General features: G+C 39.5%; 1 protein-coding gene across 2 annotated transcripts in view; it reads right to left on the reverse strand.

The window, feature by feature from the left end:
• The window catches only part of pcbp4 (poly(rC) binding protein 4), a 51,555-nt gene extending 41,593 nt beyond the window's left edge, over window positions 1–9,962 (reverse strand). Inside the window, exon 1 of one of the 2 annotated variants that reach the window (XM_088292303.1) lies at window positions 9,743–9,962. The gene's annotated coding sequence lies outside the window, so the exon portion shown is untranslated. The remainder of the gene's footprint in view (window positions 1–9,742) is intronic. The other variant, XM_088292302.1, reaches the window with a different exon arrangement.
• Between the last annotated feature and the right edge of the window lie 10,286 nt (window positions 9,963–20,248).

Genomic DNA, 20,248 nt, shown 5'->3' on the forward strand with positions numbered 1-20,248 from the left:
TCACAGTGAGACGGTTTGTCAACAAATTACTGCAAACAGTAAAAGTGAAATGTGAACCTTTTCTAGACTCTTGCAATCAATCTTGCCCATATACGAATGAGTAACTTTCAATTTAGAATAATTGTCATCAAAAGTAAAGAGGCAATTTACATCGTACACTCTGATATGAAAAACATGACGCAAGCAATTTGACTTGTCTTATCTTTACTCAATGAGATTAAGACTTGTGACATGTTCAATGATACAGAGTTTTATTTTTGAGAGATGTACTAAGCAATTTGAGAAAGAAAATGGCTTTTACAGGGGAACTATGGTGTTTCGCTATTTGTACCAACTGTTTTGATAATGTATGTGCTGTTTCATTCCAGATGTGAGAAATGTAACCAAACAATCAACTGAGAAAAACTAACTAATGTAGCATGCCAGGTACTCTGTTGCTGAAATTTAAGTTCATATTTGCTTTTTGAGACTGGGCGGGCTAAGTTTACACAAAAATGTCAGATATTTTTTCCTACTAAATCCTCACTGACCTTCTCATAACATTCTTGAACATTATTATTGGAGGGTGTTTTATCATTTGCCAAGACAGGAATTGGAACTGCTTATAGAGCTGCATTAGGTTTCAGCTAAATGCGTCATCACGCTTTTTTGGTTTTCTTTTTTTCCCCTCCAAGCATGCATTTTAATTTCATGGCGTATGCGTATTGGTGTCCAGGGTTGCCAAATAACGTACTTTTCCGCCTAATTAAAGCACACTTAACAGTGTACCTTGGCAGGGTTTCACCTTGTAGGCTAACAAGAGACAACCTGGCACACTTGAACAAAAATGAACTGCTGTTCATCGTTGTTTACAGAAATGTCACCGAAGCAAAAATACACTACGTTCAGTTCTTGTTCGCGCGAAATATGAACAAGTTCATGAACTTAAATTCATTGAACTTGTTCAGGTACAAAACACAGACAAGTGAACTATATTTAAAAAAAATGGAAAATACAGTATTTAAAGAGGGTTAAAGACACTGCAACAATTTGCACAGTTTGAACATTTAATTCAGTAATTCTTTCATGTACCACTAGAGGGCTTCAGCAACCCTAGTGGTTCTCGTACCATTCTTTTCAAGTCACAATATTATTTCAGATGTGTGAATTTATGCTAAATAGACACTTGAACACATCCCCTATAGTAAAACTGTGCTGGAGCTTATAAATATAGAGCACTGTCAAGTTAGATAAGGCTCCTCAATTTCTACCTCATGCCCTCAACTCTCTTATCTAGACAAGAAAAGATTTCTCACCGTTGTTGCAACTGTCGTTCCTTTTTTTAGCAGCGTGTTGACAGCCCAGAAGCTACAGATTCTCCAAATGACTGCATTTGCAAAGACTGCCTTATCTGCGCGTTGGGCGGATCAATACTTCCTTCCTGTCATTACACCTCATAGTCACGTCAGGCTGTCTATGACGCAGAGCCCGACCTCTGCTTGGGCTCAATCTGCATACTTAGGAAGGAGTGGATTCAATATGGCTAATGAACAGCACGATAATGGACACACTAAACGGCAGTCAATCCTGAGCCATCGGGTTCTGCTTCTGTCAGACTGCAGCAATATTTTGATGGTATGAATATCCTTGAGTGGCCACTCTGTGTAAAGACCCCAATCATCAAGAGTTCACGCAGTGACTTTCAACTGTCTTCCCATTAGTTAAATCCGTTTCTTCCTTCGTCTGTCCTGGTTAAATGACACAAACATGCAGATAAGGAACCTTATGGGTTATTCTGGGATGTCATTTGTTATCTCCTGAGTGCTTCCAGATGCATTGTCCGTGGTGTGGTCTGAGACTTAGGCGCGGTACACTCATAAAGACAGTCGGGGTCTGTTTGTCCCGTTTTGGCCTTTTACAGACCAGGGACGTCAAATAAATGAATACCGTATCTTATGTCTTGTAAGATTGTCCTATTAGGTTATCCTTCTGTCAGAGGTGTTTTAAGATTGAATTTATCGCAATAAGTGTTCAATATTTACAACCAAAAATCTTCACGTTGTGGGGAAAACAGACTACTTGTGATTTAATTGAGTCTGTGTCCCATGACGTGAACTTGTAGCCAATCTAAGAAACGCCCTGACTGATGAACAACAAAGCAACGGTAAATAAAACTAAATATATCCTCTCTCCTACCCAATGTAGTTTTGAATGGCGACTTTTTGTATTTTTATGGTTCTCTTCAGAAACGCACAGGTAACATATCCGCATATCCAGACGTTTCTGTACTTTGTTTTTGAGAAATCATGTGTGATCACTCAAGATTTCTAGCATGGAGGATTTTGTTTAAAGATTAATGGTTTAGGCAGAATCTTAATATGTGTGGTACTCTGTGTTGGGGTAATCGGAGCACACCGCACACTAAACAATATGACCAAAACGATTCAAATATTCATGTTTGGGGTCTGCCACAAAAATGTTTTCCGATTCAAAGAATTCTTATGTGTGTACTGGGTCTTTTGGGTTATTCTGCGATACCAGTCGTTATCTGCTGAGCACTTCCAGAGCCACAGTCAGTGTGGTTGAGCCTTGCTCACTCTGGCTCATGCTTCTCCATAAGGCACGAGTCAACATGTCATGTATCATAATCGTAGGAGCAATTTTATTCGCAAAATGAGTTTCTTGTAGTTGTCGTAAAAGTACGGACATCTGGTTTTGGACGGAAATCCCTTTTTTTTTTTGCTGCGGTCTTCATCACTCTTCATTCAGATTTTGAATCTTCTGGTCATTTAGCTTTTCCTTGACTTGTGATTGCGTGCTTCTTCTTATTTGAAGGCTTCTAATAGGACTTTATAGCCTCCTGAATGGTTGTTGGCACGGTGGAGAACACACTTTGTCAGGATATTAACTTGCGCTTTTATCCCGTGGCTTTCATAGGATGAAGGTCACACTGTATCTGCAAAATGACTTTCCTCGCTACAGCTTGCTTTCATCACTGCTTTCCTCCCATCCTCCACAGCAGAACATGAGTCAGAGAATCTGACACCTCGCAGGGCACAGGAGGAGAGAGGAGATGGGAGGAGGTCGCGCAGGGAGAATGGAAGCAAATTGAGAACGATAGACGGACAAACGGGACGGTTGGGAGTAGGGGGCGAGGAGCGGATCAATATGTCACCGAAAGAGGTAACTCAAGAGATTGCTTCTTCTTCCTACAGCACTGTATAAAAATGGCAATTAAATGAATCGACGCTCAAACGGTGCTGGAAGCCTTTGCTCTGCCTGCACCATAAATCACAGGTGAAGACACTCCTTCTACACAGGCGCATAATTATCATGTTTACAGCATCACAGGTTGTCGGCGTATCATCTGGACTTCAGCAGTCCAGTTCACTTTGGTATTACATAAGCTCCAAAACAAACGGAGCACAAACCCAAAAATAGTGCGGTCCCCGCTAAACATTTCAGGCACTCAGCAGCTGAAGGGGGAGATAAAAAGCTTCTCTCGTCATTCGTCCCTGAGACAAAGACCTACTGATGCAGATGGGCGCTTGAAAGAAGGCTGTGTAATGCACACAAAATGGGAATACTGTCATGAAGGTAGTCTTGTGACATTATTTTAACAGTACGGACCCCATAAAAGCAGCTCCTTGAAGGGAGGAAACCAAATCCCGAATCTCGTGAGGCAAAAAAAAAAACAAATATGGAGACATGGAGTGTCATGTGGGTCGCCAGGTCAAAACAGCAACTTTTAAAACAGCATCATCTTTTCAAAGCGAGGCTGGCCCGCAGCTCTGTCAACCACTGGGTCAGGCTTAAGAACTGCAACGAGGGGTCACGATGCCGTTCAAATAAAGAGTCTCTTCATTGCTCAACAACTAGCACCATCACAAAATGATCTGCAGTGTTCGCCAGATGACAAAGCAGCGTTCATGTGACTGAATTCCATGGACGCCCTTCTTGTACGACAGAGCCCATTTCATGCTGGAACGCAGAGATAAGCAGCGCAGCGCAAAGATCAGTTTCAATCCACCAACCAGAAGAGGATGAGGACCGAAGGCCCGAGAGTCAGACGTTATTAGATAGCAACACGCACAGGTTAATAGCTCCAAGGCAGGTTAATTGCTACATGAGATTAATCTCAGATAGGAGAGGAAATTAATTTGTATGGTAACAAAGCTCCAAAGATCTTTATTAAAACCTCTCAATGACACTTCATACAGACAAACTCAAGGTGCTCAGCGTATTCAGTCAGCTCCATAAATCTGAGGACATGGACACAATTATTGCCACCACAAAGAATTTGAACTGAAAAAAAGATGTACTTGAAGTGTAGTCGCACTACTTTGAGGAGATTTCCATCCAAATCAAGTGAACTGAGCAATGTAGGGAAAGCAACAGTTTGTATATGTGCCTCACACTTTTTAAGCAATCAAAAGGGATGGGACGAATGGACAATCACAAGTCAAACTTTTTAATGCTTGGTTGCAAATAGAGGTGTCAAAATTAAATGAAAACCTTCAACTATTTTGATAACCAAGTAATCCTTTTGCGGTATTGTTTTACTTGTAATTGTCCATTTTCTGTAATTTCGGTCTCTCAGCAGTAATTATTTTCTGATGGCTTTCCTGCTTCATTAAAACAGACAATCTTTTGCAAACATCTGCTTATATTTGGAAAGCTATGACTAAAACAGAACATAAATCAGTTTAAAAAAAAGTTGGTGAGTACGTCATGTGATATTACTTCATTGTTGTTTCGTTGTTGTTGTCGTTCCCTTTTTAACCACTAAAATTTACCAAAATAACAATAGTTGGTTAATAAACTTTAATTTGGGGTGAAAGTGGTTTCATAATAAACAATAAAATTTTATCCACGTAACTGATGGAATAATCTATCCTAAAAATATAAAAAGAATTACAATAAGATTGCACTAAAGACTTCAGAATTCATCCTGCTGCTTATGTCAGCATTCACATAATCAATGAAAATAGGGGAAGCCGCTTCCATTAGCAGTCAAAGTACATGCCCACCATGCCATGGAACAGATCAGCAGCCAATTTTCACATTAGTTTTTTCAAAAGTGGGAGGCACATATCCAACCCGATGTAATTCCAGCACTGCTCACCTGATTTGGATGTAAATACCCTCAAATGAAAGCTGAAAGCCTGAATTTAAAACACATCTTGTTTGTTTCAATTGAAATCAATTCTGGTGGTGTTTAGGGCCATGTCGCTTGTATTTATGTATTGCGTCAAGCAATTTAGCAATTAATGACTGAAGCTACAGTCTAAACAGTTTTGCTCCCCTGCGTTGTCAAAGGACTAAATAACACTTCGCCTATAGGCTCCTCATCAAAGGGCGTGATTTTTCTCCCTGTAGAAATTGTTAATAGAGGATATAACGCTGTACCATAAAAAAAAAAAAATGGCACAGAAAATATATCCCAGCAGGGTGCCTGTTTGAAACTATCATCCTGCCATCCTGTTTTAGTGTGTTTCCAAACCTTTATTGAACGGAGGTGCCTTTTCCACATTAGAAATGCCACAGCATGAGATCAAATAATTGCACGATGATTAATACTGAAATAATGTCTCAATTCACTAGCAAATGGTTCCTTTTCCTGACAGCTGACGGAAACATGTCCCGCCTGTCTCGTGTGTTGGGTTGAGCGGACTACATGGACTATATATGGAAAGGCTTGGCACTTTCTGTACAATAGCCTGCAACAAAGAGCTGTAATCCGCCAAATAACTAAGCAGAAGAAGATGCAGTCGACAGATCACATTTATAGACATTTAGAGAGAGAGAGAGAGTGCGAGAGAGAGAGAGAGAGTGCTTCCTGTATGGAGTTTGCATGTTTTCCCCGTGCCTGTGTGGGTTTTCTCCAGGTACTCCAGGTTCCTCCCACATTTCAAAAACATGCATGGTAGGGTGATTGAACACTCTAAATTGTCCCTAGGAACAGTATGAGTGTGAGCGCGGATGCTTGTTCGTCGTCGCTGCGACCCTCGTGAGGAAAAGCAGAACAGATAATGGATGGATGTGTGTGTATCATAGATGTGTATGGTTTATTTCATAGTTTCACCAAAAACTAAACAAAACCGCAACTAAACTGGGATTGCGAAGAAAAATAAAATCGTCAAACGATTGCTCATATCTTGAAAAACTTGTATGTGGAGTCACTCGTATCTCAAGGCGCCGTTGTATTTGCAATGAACAAATAATAATTTTCAGACAAAACAAGAAATGGAATCCTTTCCCGCAGCACTCCTGATGATCTCTCACGGCAACCATGTTGGGAATGATTCTTTTCGGAAGATGCGCGGCATTATTGGCAGCTTCCAGACTCTGGAGCGTCACGTGACAGGTCTGGCTTGTGTTATTTATGAAGCCTCTCAGTCCCTTCCCTTGCTCTGCAGCACAGATGCAGGTGTGGTTTCATTATTGAAGATGCTCTTCCACTTCTTATTAGATCTCCTTCGCTCAGAGTGCATTACGGAATTGCATTTGGAGAGTGGGCATTGCACGAGGGTCTGTCTTTGTAGCCCTGGAGTGCATCCTAATGATGTGTGTGCAACATCTGCCAACAGCCTTTTTTATTTTCTCAGACATACATACGTATGTAAAATTAAACCCTGTGCGTTATAGTTTTTTTTTTTTTATTATGTGGACATCCATGTGTGGATGGGAAAATGTAAAGATGAATAAAGATGGATGTCAAGGTCTTAAAGAAAAACATTTTTACCAACATATTTGGGCCAGGAAATGCTGAGAGTCCCACCCTAAGTGATGCACAATTCTTCAGTTGTGTCCTACTTCTTTCCACTTTTGTTTGAGTGCACTTGCTGCAGGCTGTCGGGGTATTTGCAAGATTCATGAAGCATCTCCAGGCTGTGAGGACCATGATTCTCTGCATCAATCAAAAGGTCCACTCCCAGCTGTTTATTGATTCTATTTTACAGACTCTAAGACCAGTGCTGTACTTAATCAAAAAAAAAACCCACAGAGAATCATAATCGTATGCAATGTCAAATATTAGCGAGTGAAAATCGCAATTTTTTTTTTTCTGACATGGCCACGCTAGTCTTGCAAGGACGGAGGCTTCCCACAAATTTCCGTAAATAATTGACCCTCCCCTAAGTAATTATAACTGCCTATATTTACAGGTTGAATTGTACGTATATCACAAACTGATTGAGAAATAACATTTTAAACGCTTCAAAAAGTACAACACAGGAACTAAGAACACACATACACAATACAGACCAAATGTATGCACACGCCAACGATTCTGATGATGATGATGAATTATTTGCTGAGCTAGAACTTCCGTGTCAACACGAACTGTTGTTACGAATGGCACTGTTTTTGATTGTGTTTCAAGAGCGCCATTTTATCTCGCCACTCCCACTATCAATCAGCAATCCAACACAGCTGACGCTAGATCTGTGATTAGTTGAGAGGAATTTCTGTCCACACATGCTACAATTGTCATTGGGCAGAACTCGCAATCAAAATTTGGTTTGCAAAAATACGTTGTATGTGGCAATAGTCTTTGGATAATTCCACCATGTTAAGCGATATTGCGTAACCATTACCGAAGCACTTTTTCCTGCTAAAACGACACATTGAGAAATCCTGCTCTGTAAAAAAAATTATCAGTAGGATCTGCAACTGCATCAGGCAGTTGAGTTATAAACAATACAATTGAAATCAATTTGTGCTTTTTGTTTTTTGTTTTTTGTTTTTTTTTTTTAGACATGATTTGGAGATAGTATTGTGTCGATGCCAATAGTATCCATCCAGGCATGAGTTCTCCGTAACATTTATCCTCCTGGCAGGTAGCGGTGCGCTGCAGGGCACAAATAGACAACCATTTACAGCTTTGGGCTATTTAGACTCTTCACTTAAAATAACATGAATGTTTTGCAAATGCGAGATGGTCCCCAGGGAAAAGCTACGCAGGCACGGGGAGAACATGCAAACGCCACACGGGAAGGCCGGAGACCAGATTTGAACCCAAGACCTAAGAACGGGCAGGTGAATGTGCTTACCAATGGGTCACTGTGCCGCCACGGCAACAGTTTATGATGGTAACATGAACTGCTTTCAGGCCAGCCGCCAAACTCAAAGTCAAGCCATCCAGCAAAACTTTTGTTCATGCTATGAATTACAGTTACACGCTGCCAATGCGCTACGAAGGCCAACTTCAAATTAAGAGCGTACACAGGATTATCCAACAATAATCCTAACCAGCATTGAATTTATTTAAGAATATATTCTCACTGGACACTTTATTATACTCTAAACCAGGGTTGTGAAACGTGCAGCCTGCTGGCTGGGACTGTCCCATTAGGGGGTCCGATCCGGCCCGTGGAGATAAAGAAGACATTAACTACTGTTTTTCAACTATTTTTGCTACTTTCGTCGACTACAGCGCGCACTGACAAAAATTTCAATGACTTTGTGAAACTGGTCCACTTTGGGAATTCATGTGTGATATTGATGTACTTGTGAAGGCTAAAAGATGCCAAGTTTCACAAGAAAGTAGCCTACTTCAGACAAAATGACGTGCCACAATTGTACTGTGAAGAATGCAGTTTTGTGCAAATGAATACCTTCTGTCGAAATATATGAGGAGTCTGAATATTGCAAAGTGTCAGTACACTGCTTCAGCTCAAAAGAGGTTGTTCGGGTGGAACCATTTTGTTTTCTCATGCACTAAAACAAATGGTTTGCATTTTTATGTACGCATTTACAAGTCATGGGGTACAACAGCAGGCTATTTCGGAATCGTTCCCACTTTAGTTTGTATGGCACGATGATGAGTCACTTGAGGTTGTCATCATTTCCATATAAATAAGGCAATTATATGTCAATTTAAAAGTATTTCTCTATCTTTTTTTTTTATAACAGTAGATCCACTTTGATCTGCAAGTCAAGCTGCTCAAGTGATTTCCATCATTTGCAACAAGATAATCAATACATTAAAATATTTTCTGGATGTATTTATTAGCACCCAAACAATTAGGAAATATTTGAAATAGTCGTTTATTAACTAGAACAATGAGGCTGGAGAACTAGAATGAGTTTGACACCCCTCTTCTAAACAATCCAAACATCACCACGAAAGTCTGACTTTAAATGATCAGATATTTTTCACTGAACAATGTCCGCACAACGTCAACCAATGGAAACAAAGCAAATATATTCACAAGCACTTTGTATGATAGCGTGTAGTCCCACTAAAAACTACAAACACAAGACTGCCTGTGAAAGTGACTTTTGCTTTGCTTTGCTTGGGTGTCTTTTCTTCTTATGAAGGCAGCTTTCGCATCCAGATGCAGCACTAATGCAATTGGGCAACGTGGTGAATAATGGTGCTGTCACACAAGTCGCTGCCTCAGCACCAGGCGGGCGGGCGCCCACACGAGTGGACTTGAGCAGAAAGACCTTTATGTTCGGAACCGGCTCGCCCCGCTTCCATTATCGTCAAATTGTCCTCGCACAACACACCGATTGTGTTCCGGCCTCACTCACTCACTCGCTCACTCGCTCACTCACTCACTCACTGGAAGACTGTCGCGCGCGGTGCATGTGTGCTCTGACACTTCACGGCTTCATTAATTTCGCAAGCACGCACAATAATGCGCCCACGCATATTGAAATACTCCAGTTGTAAATCCCCAATCGCCTCGTGAAATGCATCTCACAGTGTCAAGTTGGACAACAAGGCACACAAAACGAGTTGTCTTCGTTGTACCTGTTTGGATGCAATCGGTCGAAGGCTCCAGTTAAAGAATCGCCATTGATCGGAGTTCCACGGGCTTTGTATCCACATGAGAGTCCACGACCGCGAAGCTGCAAGGCTGAGAGTGAAGAGGAGTGCACAGAGGCAGCAGCGGGAAAGCGACCAGTCCACTCACAGTGATGGAGAGAGACTGAGGCAGGCGGTCCGCGGTAGAAGCGCGAGGGGAGGTGGGGGGGGCCTTCACTTAACAACCCCCCCCCCCCCACACACACATTACCACACTGGCCTGCACACTGCTCCTCCGATCCTCACGGCCTCACAGGACCTCTGCTGGAGCACCAGATATATTGACACTACCAGCCCGACATGTTAACATGGTATGTTTTTTTTTCCATTTTGTTTTATTGTTTTTTTTGGGGGGTGAGCATTCATATGAACTCCCTAGATGTTTTGATATGGTGACACGGTGTTTTATTGGTCCGAGGCTTTAAGGATAGCTTAAAGCAAATGTTAAAAAGAAAAATAAATACTACTACTACTACTACTAATCATAATAAAATCATAATAATAATAATAAAAAATTAGCAAAAATACACAATTCTCTGAATTGTATTTTTTTTTCCAGAAGAAATCAGCAGGGCACGTGCTCCTTTCAAATTCCGACCATTCGGAAACAGGTGAACCTCCGCCATCTAGTGGAATTGTGTGAGCATCGCACCTGCTGTGTCATAATGCAAAACCATGTTCTTTTTTTTATCAGAAAAATAACACTATAATATACTTTACTCTAATGCGGTAATGACATACTTAAATACTATTAGAGTGTATTAAAAGGGAACTCGAGGCAAAAACCTCTTTGAAATAACAAGGTATTCCGAATAATTGCGTTCATGGAATAGGAATTAGACAGATTACTCCATTTGTCTTTGGGTGCAGCCATGTTGTCCTGCGCTCTTTTTCGGTCGTGTTTAAACTAGGGGGCACGTAGATTTATGTTATTGCAAAGAAAATGTTGGTCGTTTGGCATTTGCAGTGGCAGGCAGTCCGTCAGTACAAAATGCATGTTCATCTGCTTATGCGATTCATTCAGAAATACTCGATTTTAAAAATGTTCGAGAGGAACAGCCTCTATGTGCTGACCGACATAACCAAAACTACTCTCTCTCTCTCTCTCTCTCTCTCTCCCTCTCTCTCTCTCTCTCTCTACGGACTAGTTTAAAGTTAAATGTAGTCATGATACATTGCATGAAAAGGGATGGACGTCAATTGTAAATCCCTGCAACACCTAGACTGAGCTTTCCTCCTACACTGACAAGATGTTGTTTAGAATCAACAGAGGGCGCTGTGTGCTTTCATACATACCCTTACTACAGGGAATCCCATCATCAACTAAATATATTCACACACTTGACGGATGCTAAGATTGTGTTTGAGTCACGGTACTTCCCCGGCATGAATATTAAATCAATGAAAGGCAAACCACATCATAACTCATGATAGTTTGGCGATTTAAAGCATTATTTCCTCATCTTTAATGACCTCTGCTAACCAACTTGCGTCCCATGATTTAATCTGTTCCATACAAAGGGAGAATAGAGAGAACAGTGGTCTAGGAATATTTGTTCAAATTGATTGAACAGAAGTGCCTTGAGATACGAGTGATTCAACTTAAGAGTTTTTCTAGGCGCGAGCCGTCGTTCAGACGATTTTGAACGTTGACTTGCAAGGACAGACTTAACATACTCGTGCTGCATGGCATGATTTCAACTCGACACTAAGAAGCACTTTGGCAACTAATGACTAAGAGGCTTCAAGGTGTTTATTGCCACAACAATGACACTCTGTGTGTTGAAAACAGCCGCATACCTTAACGTTTCAGTCATATCGCTGAATGCTAATGCTAATTAATTTGTTTTTTTTGTACATGGACAAAGTTTGGGTTTCAGAACAAATGATGACTGTGAAACAAAAGTTCAGAATTATAGCTTTTATTTCATGATATTTACCAGCACTTGACTCTTTTTTGCGGGTCAGTCCCCTGCCTTCCGGCTGCAACCTAGGTACCGTTCCGGCCTCTACCCTCCGGCTTTGTTCATAAAAATTGTCGGACCCCAACGCCGTTCAAAAAAAAAAAACGTCCGTGCATGATGCCTCAGCGGGAGAGATGCCGAGGTTTATTTAAAGATCAATAGCTGGCTAATTTACTATTCAAATCCGCTGACCTTAATATGGATTTATTATGGTGGTAAGTGTTTCGCCAAACCGAAGTGGGTTAAAGGTTTGACACATTGTATGTGTGCACTTGTCCCACGCATTTAAAGAGCCAGTACACAAAACAGCATTCCAAGAGTTCATTCTTTGACTCATTCTTGTTTTTTCTTCTCCACGAACGTGCCCAATGCAAGTAAGTACGTACAGTTGGTAGCGCTGCTTTTGATCTTCAGGAGGTCAAATGCAGACTCTATTAGGTTAAGATCTGGTGATTGACTTGGCCTACCTAAGACCTTCTGTTTTTTTTTTTCCCATGATGAAGTCCTTTGTTGTGTCGGCACTGTGTTTTGGGTCACCTTGTTGCATGATGAACCTTCCCACAATTAGTTTGGATGGATATTTGTGTAAATTATCAGACAAAATGGTTTTGTAGACTTCAGCAATAATTCTCCTGAACTTGATTATGTCACAACTGTATGTTGTTTTTATAACATACTATATATTATGGAGAGCTCAGCTAGTCATTAAAATACACATAGCAATTACACATTACAAAATACACATTTTTTCCAGATAAGGCTGGAACAGAAGAATGGCATTCCTATTCCATGATTTGTGTTTTGAGTTACAAGAGTGCTCTTGTATCTTAAGGCACCACTGGTACAGGATATCAAGGCTTAAATGAACCGAGGCTGCATGTACAGCATGTACAGTCAAGTTTCGCCATTGAGACTAAAAGTCAAGCGCTTGCCATGAAATGTGAGTGCGGCTCTCCTCGCCACCCCAATGTCTGGCAAACACATTGCACGTCATCCCTGCTTGTGTGGGAGCACCCAAGCTTTACAAATGTCTCTCGTTAGAAAAATGAGAGACGACACCAGGCCAACAACTATTATCACTGAGCCGTGGGATGTCTCTCTTCCACTCAGAAACTGTCACGCACAAACGATCATGGTTTCACTTTCTCTACATGAGGCTACCTGCTATATCTCTTGACGTGGAAGAGATAATGGGCAAGACCAACACACACTGATCGAAAAGTGGTGCATTATTTCTTGTTTATTTTTTTATTTTCTCCAACTTAGAAAACTTTGGAAGTAAGATTTTCACAATAAGTAGGGGGGCCTGTTGGTGTCAAATATGCATCCTCACTAAATTAAAAAAAGAGGGACACAAATGAATGCTTAGCACGACAAAATCAGTGTTTATTAAAGACGTGAATTTCAATGCAGGCTGCTGGTGTATATGAAAAGGCACATTTCCATAATCTTTTGAAGATATATGGCTTCCCTTTCGAGCAAATGTAGTCATTTGAACAATGGAGGTGAAGGAGACATTTGTCCAGAAAGGAGATGGAATACTAATAAGAGATTTAGATTTAAATAGCTTCCACAATACACACCATGCATGAGTGTTTTTCTGTTTGTTTTGGATTTGTGTGTGTGTGTGTGTGTGTGTGTCTGGACTTAGATCTCATTCATTACAGACAAACAACAAAATCCAATTTTGCATTTGATTTGTAAAATATCAGGAAGGAAGAAATGATCACGATATTTCCTTTTCAATCCATCCTGTCTCTACTGGATCCATTTTTAAAATCAAAACAGTATTGCGGAATTCTTGCATGAAAGATACTCTAAATCAAGTGTCACGAACTGATCGCAAATTTAAATTACACACCTGTATTATTTGTGTTGAATTTAAAAAAGAAAACAGGTCGATGTTAATTTTGCTGACCATGCTGTGTCCGTAGCAACTTGGTGCAGATGACTCCACTGGCAGCCATCTTAGTTTTAGTTTTTTTGACAGACCAGTCTTGGAAAAGGAAAATTCACACAAATCTCGTCATATTTTAATCATCAAAGTGCTATGTTAAGCTTGTCATTGTCATGAAAAAAAAAGGGGGGGGCGTCAACCAAATCATTTAGTCGTGGTTGATGAGAATAGTTCTGCTCCACTGGGCCACACAACAAAAAAAGGACAGGGACACCCGGCGTTATTATTAATCATGACTCATAAAAGATGAAAGGAAATAAAGAATGACAACATTTTGCCAATCAATCACTGGTGAGAAAAAAAAGGAACAGACTTCTCTCAGCACAGCATCCTCTGTTGGCTTTGACATCTACTTGTAAATTCATCACACTACACGACTGCTGGCTTTTTCCACTTTCAGTTCTTTTGATGTCTCACACTTCTAGAGAAATGCATTCCAACAATAGTGAGACAGTATTCAAATTATGTTATATGTGTCACCATGTTTATTTTTCTCCCCAAATGAATCCAAAGGTGACACGTGACATGTTGGAAAGTATGACAAGATGACATACATACAGTACGCTCGCCTGCCAACATAATCTCCTTTCGGCCTTACAACATCTCATTCCAGAGAAAACCTAAAATGAGAAAATTGTGATCTGACATTTGTCATTGATAAATTCTCATTATTATGCTGACGCAGCTGTCTGAAGAAAATCAAACATTCATACAAATGACAATTTTGCAAGTGTGCAATATATCTACATCTCTCTCTCTCTCTCTCTCTCTCTCTCTCTCTCTATATATATATATATATATATATATATATATATATATATATACCAGTTCAGGGTGTCCCCCGCCTACCGCCCGAAGATATCTGGGATAGGCTCCAGCACCCCCCGCGACCCTAGTGAGGAGAAGCGGTACAGAAGATGGATGGATGGATATATATATGTGTATATATATATATATATATTATATTTTATATATGTATTATATTACATATATATATATATATATATATATATATATATATATATTATATGTATTAGTGTGCAGTCAAGTGCTTAATTTTTTTAAACTAATTAATCTAAAAAAATATTATATAATTAATTGCGATTAATCACATTTTTCAACTACTATATTTTGCGACGCCTGTAACAGATATTTACTTGAATAATATCTTGGAATTGACGCAAAATCACCAAATATGAAGTATATTTAATTCAAAGACTGTTCTAATAGATTTCTTTGATTCGTGAATACGGTAAATGGAGACATCTTTACAGGCATTTTTCTTCATCGAAACATTTCTTGAATCTGCCCACAAGTGCCGCACTCCAGCAGTGTTGGTTTGCAAGGCCCAGTGGTTGCAAAGTATGTAAATTTTTTAAGTAAATCAAAGTTAATTGAGTTAAAATATTTAACTGAGTTAAAAAAATTTAATTTTTTGACTGCCCTAATATATATATATATATATATATATATATATATATATATATATATATATATATTTATATATATATATATATATATATATATACATTCATAAAAAAATAACACCAAAATACATGTTTTTTAAAGTTTACCAACATGAAAAATATCTCCAAAACACATGTGGGAAAATGTGTTATGGTGTGATGAAATCCTGGTTGAACATTTTGGCCATAATTCCAAAAGATGTGTTTGGAGCAAACATGACAGTCGCTACTCATAACCAATAAAACAATGCAAGAATACCTACATTGAAGCATGTCCAAACGTTTGGCTTTTGTTCAACAGCATTAAAATAAACAAATAAAGAAATAACTATTTGAGATTTACAATCAAGAATGACCACACCAAATAAGCTAAAAGAAAAAAAGTCAGTCTTTATCTACAGGAATGGCTGGGCTATATTTAGGATTTATCAGACTCGCTTTGAAAGATGGCAGTTGTGTAGTGACTCACACTTAACATGAGTCAGAATGTGAAGGTTTCAAACTTAACATGGCCTCGTCTCAAATGCAAAGGGAGTGCAAAAACTTTATTTATTGTTTATTTGTACTCACGCTCAACAAGATGACTTTTTTTTTTCCTTTTTCAATTTACAAGTTACATTAATGGTGAAAAAGTTTTCAAATGATTTATCTTGGTCACATTTTCACGAAAAAAATGACTTTTGAACTGGGATGTGTAAATGTTTTACATCCACTGTAGGTTTGTTCGAAATATGTATTTGCTCAGCGAAAAGATTTTACATGTCAGAATGTGCTGCTGTTAAATATTTCACAAAGAAGACTCCTTGGAAGGCAGATGAGATCATGGCAGATGTGAGACAAGGCTCCCCTTCAGGCTCCATCCTCAAAGGGGCTCAATGATAGCGTGTCACCCAAAGGTGCAGACACTCGCATGCAGCGAGGGCAACATGATGAAGGTCTGACTTCTAGTGTAGTGGTGGGAAAGTGCCTGCAGGCAGCAACTCAATCTGAAAAGTATAGTGGAAGGTGTGCGAGAAGCTGGCAATCATTTCAGAGAGGTGCAAAACAAGGACCATAAAATGAACAGAAATGGGTTGTAGTAAAAAAGACCAACACTATAACGTGTTCTCACCAGAATCGCTCTGCCATCGTGCAAAATGAAGCAGAATAATAAAACTCTTATCATAAGTGGCCGACCATTTGCACACAAACCAGTACAAAGATACGACTCTTTGAATGTTTACTTTAAATTTTATTGCATTTTTCCGCCCTGAATAAGTGCGATTTCGACATGTCCCACAAAATGTTCTGCTAACCACAGCGTGTGTAACAAGTGGTAAATTTCTTATTTTCTTTGACATTGTTTTATTGTCCGCAGCGAGTTATTTGATTCCACCAAAAAAAAAAAGTTGTCTATCCTGTCTTTTTGGATGAACTCCCCTTTCAGGAAACCCTCTGATGTTTTCAATGACTACACCACCTCAGTTTTGTCTTTCTTCTATAGAGGCTGAAACTATGGCTACAGTCATGGCAGAATAAATATTTACTCTTATGATTTTGTGACTGTCATCATTTTATGTGTGTAGTTGCAAGCTAAACATGTCCACTCTGCTATTAGTGAAATATCAATTGATATGAGAATCAACAAAATTTTAAAGACAGTAGCTTTGTAAGACAGATCACAGTCAACTCAGGAATGCGTGACACGTGCTCAATAAACGTTATCTCACCCATCAGACCTCAGTTTTGGTGGGGTAAAATGGGGACGTTACATGTCGACTCGTAACATTGTATGGATTTGAGTTTTCTTTTCTGAAAAGAAAGAGAGTGCAGACTGAAAAAGAGCCTAATGATATCATAGTTCTCAATCTTAGGAGAACATAAAAGGCTTGGTCGGAGTCTCAAGTATCAACATACCTTCAAAAAGGCGTCTGATCTTGGAAGGGCAAAAAGTCATGAGATCTCCCCTGAAGCACAATACAGTGCTTGTGCACTTGAGCACACCTACATAGTAAGAAATCAGTTAAAAAAATGATGGTTGCTTTTAGTCTCTTGTAGATCAAAGACTTCTAAAATAAAACCTGAAATATGAAATCAAAGCCATTCAATCCCCGGGACGTATTATTGTCTTTCAACAATCCAGATTTTCAATCCCAGGTAGCCAACGTATTCTTATGTCTTTGACACTTTTTCACATGGGTGGGTAAAGGCGGATTTGGCATTTATTCACATTTGGCCTGGTTGCCCAGCAGTCTGTTTTTGATGAACAAATTATAGAAGCATCATTAGTCATTCTTTTGATCGTATGCACTCATTCAGGAACACGCATTCACACTGGAAGCTAACTAGCATAGCAAATGAACAACAGTGCAGATTAGGGCTGGTGATATATTAAACCTCTCAAACTGACCCAGCCGTGTTGAATTGAGCACAGAAAAAGTATTACTCGCTGATAGCTGGAATGGAATTCCTGTTCCGATTTTGTCCAGTTGTCATTTGATCGATAGAGTCATCCCTGAAGGGCTGTTTGCTGTTTGATAATGTATTTTATCTTGAGCGAAATGCAAATTTTTCAGTATGTGGAGTTGCTGAAAGGGGAGATAAACTCCATTTGACTTCTGTTTCCCCAATAATTGCCTGTCGTCTCAATACTTTGTGTGTGGGAATTAACAGCAGCAATTTACATAAAATTTCTTGAGAACAACAATCATCCAAAAAAAAAAATCAAAGGCCGTATTATACCAGAGTCCACGGGAAATGACAAAAATTCATCACATGATATAGATGTTTACCAGTATTTATGGGTTGTGAAAAAAGTGTATTTTCTTTCTAATCTAATTTGCAACGTCTAATGTTACAAATGCATACATACGTGACAGAATTCTTCGCTGCTCGCCAATGGATTTGTCCCCAAATGGCAGAACAAGGAAACAGGCGCAAATCAAAACTAACAGGTTGTGTTTTGTTTGATAATGTCTTCCCCAGATTATGAATATTTTCTCAGCATTTTCCAAAGGAAGTCAGCACATTGCCACTTCTCAGGGCTCTCGCCACTCGGTACACGTCAGCACTTCACCGGGGCATTCAGATGTTTTTCATTTTGTTCTGTGAGAGCGCATGTGATCAGGAGGACTTCAGGACATGTCACATCAGGAAGTGATAACAGCTCCAACTTTTCTTTGGACAAAAAATATTTGTGTGAACTAAAGAAATCCATAACTATCAAATTACAAAGCAGATAATGCTTTGAACGTGCATAACGGCAAATCAGGGGAGTGCATAACGTATGAGTGTAAAAAAAAAAAAAAATCAGCATTTGAAGGAGCATTTTGAGAGTAAGCATCATTTATTTATGCATGTGTCATTCCCAGAAAATGTGTAATACAAGTTAAGGAAAAATAATTACGTTCCATCATTATTTGGGAACCTCAGAACACAAAGACAAAATATCCTCCGGGTTTTGTTTGCCTGCACATGCCTACACACATTCCTGGAATGTTGAGAATGGTGCACAAGCGACAAGCGTGGCCTTGTTTGAGTGGCGCTCTCCCCTGCCCACCATGTAGATTAGGCCGTTATCTGTTCAATGAGATAGTGCAGACGGATTTGGCCAACAGGACTTTGGCCACACACTCTGTGTTGTGAGAACTGGGCTCTGTCACAAAGTTTTCCCGAGCCAAATTAAAGGAGAGGAGACAACCTTGGAGCAGCTCGTGGGTGGATGTACCGAGCTATTCAATTGGCAGCTTTGGATGCCACAGTTTGGCCTCCTTCAGTGTTGATAAATTTTGCTCTCCGGCAGCACTTGTCATTGTTATGACTGCGACAAGGAATTTTAAGTGATACTTGCAGTCTGGTTTCAATTCGCACCTTCCGACATGCACCTGGATGCATGTGTGACTGGGCAATCTATAGTTTTGACCCATTCGATCTCAGGATCTCTTCTCCACAATGTGAATCGCTCTGCAACAAGGGAGACAGAAATACTTCCTTGTCCTTTGACTCGTGGTTTTATCTGGTCGGAAATAAGTTGCAGAGATGTGTCTTCCGGTGCCTGGAACCTGACATCAGTCAGTCACACTCTTTCTCACATTATTACTATTATGGGACTGAATGTTCCCAAAAGTGATGTTCCTTAACGACATCCTGTCTGGTTAATAATACAGAGTAAGGTGATGATTACCTTCATCGGGGGTGAGAGGTAACCGCCACTCTGCAAAGGACAAAGTTGGACTTTCAGTATGTTAAGTCTGTTGAGGTCAGGCACCAACATGGTGGCTGCCATTGGAAGAAAATGATACTTTGGGTGCCTCTACATTCATGTTGCAAAATGGGAATAGTTGTCCCTCGCTGTATTGCTGTTACATTTTTGTGCCCTCAGTGCATTGCGGATATTAGAAAAAAAAATGTACTCATATTGTGGCGTATTCACTATTTCGCAGGACTTTTCTCTGATTATTTTGACACACTGACTGTGGACTTGCATAGCAATAATCGTGTATAGTTGAACACAAAGTCAGTAAACTATTTGCAGGGAACCATGATTTCCTAGAGGTGGATACACAGCTTTGTTGAACCTTTTGCATTTATTTGTTATCTCTGCACAATATGCCACTGGCATTGATATAAAAACAAAATAATAATGATAATAATAACAAAATAACTATAGTCGTAATTCTATATAATGCTGGAAACATACTGCATAGTATCACTTTAAACCCAACTGTATAAAACATAATTGATTTTTGTTAGAGTCAATGTAAACTTATCTGAAAACTGATTACAAAACCAAGATACAAACCGAAATTTGGCAGACACAGCTGCTTGAGCACTTTCAATCGCTTTAATGAACAACTATATATATATATATATATATATATATATATATATATTTTTTTTTTTTTTTTTTTTTAACATGCAACGATTTCCTTATGGAATTGTATACTGAATTTGACAAGTCATATGCAAACTTAAATGCGCATTGCCACCCAAAAGTTGGACATTCTTGAGGGGAATTACAATCAATTTGCTAAGAACACATTGAGGTTGATTATTTTGCTGCAAGAAAAAAAGTGCTTCATTCATT

Source organism: Idiotropiscis lumnitzeri, chromosome 3 (genome assembly GCF_059441095.1).
Source record: "Idiotropiscis lumnitzeri isolate Australia: NSW breed Sydney's pygmy pipehorse chromosome 3, RoL_Ilum_1.0, whole genome shotgun sequence".
Taxonomy (NCBI): Eukaryota; Metazoa; Chordata; class Actinopteri; order Syngnathiformes; family Syngnathidae; genus Idiotropiscis; species Idiotropiscis lumnitzeri.